At 31.8% G+C, this 3,457-nt stretch overlaps 1 pseudogene; it reads right to left on the bottom strand.

Annotated features, from left to right (window-relative positions):
- LOC110260450 lies at positions 1,028-3,254 on the bottom strand (annotated as a pseudogene).

The following is a 3,457-nucleotide window of genomic DNA, read 5'->3' as shown; positions in this document are numbered from 1 at the left end:
AAAGAAAAAGAAAAGGAAAAAAAGAGAGAGATGAAAAAAAAGAGGAAGCAGAGTTGTGAAAATTGGCAATAAAAGATTGCTACAAATCATAATTGTTAATAAAAGGCAGAGCTGCTCTTCTGACATTATTGGCTCACAGCATATAACGTTTCTCTGGGTTATGCTTAAAATATTTTAAATCTTATACTAGGGTTATTAAAACTTAACAGAGACTACTTATATTTTTAAATGTATAATAAATTTTTTTACTGCTGTTTGGATATAAATGAAAATAATGTAATCCAAAGATCATATATTTGTTGTGTTTCATTACAACTCATTTCTTAAGCAATTTCCAAGTTGTTTAAGTGGCTACATGGAAAACAATACTAAAAAACAAACAAATAAAAACAGTAATCATGCAAGCATACCATCAGAATAACTCTATAATTTAATCACTGATAGATGCTGGTGTTTATTTGTGCAAAAAATATGTGTACAAGAAATGTCTTAAATATTGAAAGATGCAGTCTCATCTCAATAAAAGTTAATGTGTTGTTGAAGCTACAATTAGCATAAAAGAAATAAAAATTCCAAAGAACTTAGATCAGCTTTTATGTTATGATATTCTTAGTGTTGAATCCACTTATTAAAAAGTAAAAGAAGCCACATTTCTCAACAATTTTTATTAACTCTCACAACGTCTCTTTAAAAATCATCTATTCTGTAAATGTAAGCTGGTAAAGCCAGTATGGAAACAATAGGAAGGTTGCTCAAAAACTTAAAAATAGAACTACTATATATGATCCAGCAATCCCACTTCTGGGTATACAGTCTAAGGAAACAAAACCATTATCTTAGAAATATCTTTGCTCCCATGCTTATTGTGGTATTTTTCCCAACAGCCAAAATATGGAAAAAACTTAAGTGTTCATCAACAAAAGAATAGATCAAGAAAAAAAATATATATACATATATATATATATATATATGTATATATATATACACAATAGAAGACTATTCAACCCTAATCCTGCCATTTGCAAGAACATAAATGAAACTTGGGGGGCATTAAACTAAGTGAGTAAGCCAGGTAGAGAAAGACAAATACTGCACCGTATCTAAAAATATGTGGAATATATATGAATTCTATGTGGAATTAAAAAAAAATGAATTCACAGAATTGGAGAGTGGAAAGTGGTTTCCAGGGACTGGGGAGGTGGGGTGGGAGAAATCGGGAGAGATTGATTAAAGGGAAAAAAAACTTTCAGTTTTAATAAGAATAAGACCTGAGGATCTAATACTTTACTTTGGTGAATATAGTTGGTAACACTGTACTATTTGTATAATTGAAATTTACCAATAGAATTTAATGTTTCCACAAAAAAAATGGGAGGGGTAAATATGAGGGGTGATAGATGCATTAATTAACTCTATGATTTGATTGGGGGGTCCTTTTATAACATAACACCTATATCAAATCATCACATTATACTCTTTAAGTAGCTAACAATTTCATTTGTAAATTACATAAAGTTGAAAATATTATGTGTTTTAACAAAATAGTTATCGATTGCTAAAAAAAAAAATGTGCAAAAGCAAGCATTCAATGACTGTTAGAGGAGAGTCATCATATTCCACCACTTATTCAAAAAAGTCACTTGATAAAACAGTATGCCTACCAAAAGTGCATATTATTTGTCAATTGGGAATTCAATTTGTCAAGGTTACTGTATTAAGAAACCAGAGTAACCAAAAAACAGACTGACTTCTCTTAGCCTCCTACTTCCTATAGTTCTAGGTTCATTCTCCTCATTTAGCATTTAACAGAATAATGGGGAGAGGAAGTAACACATAGTTAAAATGCAAGTATAGTTAAAAGTATAAGTTTAGAGGCAGAGTGCCTGGATTCAAATCTTGGCTCTTCCATCTGCTAGTTATGTGATGCTCACAAATTATTTAAATTTTCTTTGCCTTGTTTTATCATAGATGAGAAAAGGAAAATAGTAATACTGGTGTTGGGAAGATTCAATGAGTTAACATATATAAAAACACCTGGAAGACTCCAGGATGCAGTAAACACTACGTAATTGTTAGTACTTCTTACCTTTGGGGCTTAACATAGCTTTGTTTATTTCCCTGTATCTGTTTAGATTCTTTCTTTCTTTCTTTTTACAATAGTAACCATTTTTAAGTGCACAGTTCAGCGGCATTAATTACACTCATAATGGTATGCAACCAAGATCACTATCTAACTCAAAATCTTTTCATCATCCCATTTAAACTCTGTGAGCATTAAACAATAACTCCCCATTCATCCTTTCCCTTATTCCCTGATAAATTATTTATTTCCAAGGGTGGGTTTATTTAAAAATTGTAATGATATACATATTCTTTTCATTACACATAATAAGCAGTATTTAGTTTAAAGTTAAAACTTTCACATTTAAAAAAAGATGTTTTTAAAATGTATTTATTTTAGAAGAGCCCCCAAAGCTGAATATGTCTTGCAACACAGGTTTATCCTTAAATATTCACATTTTAATTCTGTTTTAAAAAGAATAAAAAAATGGCTAAAAATAATTTACAATTGGCAATGATTAAAATCCCCTTATCTTTGGATGGGCATGTTAATGACACATAATGAATTTAAAGTTACAAGCGTTTAACAGTTTAATCAAGCATATAGTTGTACCAGAATACTAATAGTCTTAAATTGTTACTGTGCTTATTTTGGAGTGATTATTGTATCAGGAAAAGCATTCTGCACCAAAACCACAGCATCATCTTTCAAATGCTCTTTTCAAAAAGTTTCTGATTTACAAGTTAGGACGGAAGAGTAGCATTTCATGACTGCATCTCTTGCACATGGGATGCATAGTAGACTGTATCCAGTCACTCACAAGGACAGTAATATGGCCATTCCCTTCTTATGTCACCAAAAAGAAGCATGCAGGATAAATATGAAACAAAAAGGATAATTAATAATTGTTGCAAACAAAGTTGTTTCAAATGTTTTCTTCAGTTGCTTCCTGGAGCCCATTAAAAACTCCTACAGACTATTGCGGGGTTATTCTCCAAGGTATAAAATACTGTAAAAAAGTTTTATTCTATCAGGAAGCCATAGCAATTCAGTTCCAAGGAAAAAACAGAAAATGCTGCATACAAAGCATATGCCAAACCACCTCAGTTTGGTGTCAAAACTAAGGGACAGAGCATCTAGGACCTCTGTGCGCAGGCTCACCTTGGCCACTCAGGACCCTCCGCTTATCCATGGCCATTTTCCTGGCCTGCACTGATGTCTAATTTTTCACCTGCCCTTCTTGCTCAAAAAGAAACCTTTAACCTACTTTATGTCTCCATGAATTGGCCTATTCTAGGTACACCATTAACTGGAATCATAAAATATGTGTTCTTTTATATCTGGTTATTTCACTTAAAATAATGTTTTCAAGGTCCGTCCATGTTGTAGCATCAG

The sequence above is a fragment of the Sus scrofa genome, chromosome 4, assembly GCF_000003025.6.
Source record: "Sus scrofa isolate TJ Tabasco breed Duroc chromosome 4, Sscrofa11.1, whole genome shotgun sequence".
Lineage (NCBI taxonomy): Eukaryota > Metazoa > Chordata > Mammalia > Artiodactyla > Suidae > Sus > Sus scrofa.
This window is presented reverse-complemented; position numbering and strand designations above follow the sequence as displayed.